Source organism: Piliocolobus tephrosceles, chromosome 3 (genome assembly GCF_002776525.5).
Source record: "Piliocolobus tephrosceles isolate RC106 chromosome 3, ASM277652v3, whole genome shotgun sequence".
Lineage (NCBI taxonomy): Eukaryota > Metazoa > Chordata > Mammalia > Primates > Cercopithecidae > Piliocolobus > Piliocolobus tephrosceles.
In genome coordinates this window covers 45,118,110-45,118,516 of record NC_045436.1, presented here as the reverse complement: position 1 = coordinate 45,118,516, position 407 = coordinate 45,118,110, and positions in this window count along the sequence as shown.

Genomic DNA, 407 nt, shown 5'->3' with positions numbered 1-407 from the left:
GTGTGACTGTCAAGCTCTTGAAATGTGGCTGGTGCAACTGAGGAAATGAATACTTTATTTTATTTTATTTTAATTAAATTTAAATATTAGTTGCTCATATAAAAAGAGCTTTTTGGTGTTTTTTCTTTAATATTGGCTACTTCAAAAGTCAGAGCTAAAAACAATTCAGACAATTTGGTTAAAACATTTTGGTGATATGTTTGATAATCCCTTATATGTAATTCAGACAGAAATGTTTCATATTTCCTTTACCTTTGTTCCCTTTTGTTCCTGTACCTTACTGCAAATAGAATAGTGTACATACTCCTTGCTCTAAAAATTTTTACCTTCACCTTTGACCAAAATCAGTAAAATTCTTAATTCTAAGTATAGTTTTATAGTGTAATCAAAATGCATTATGCACAAGT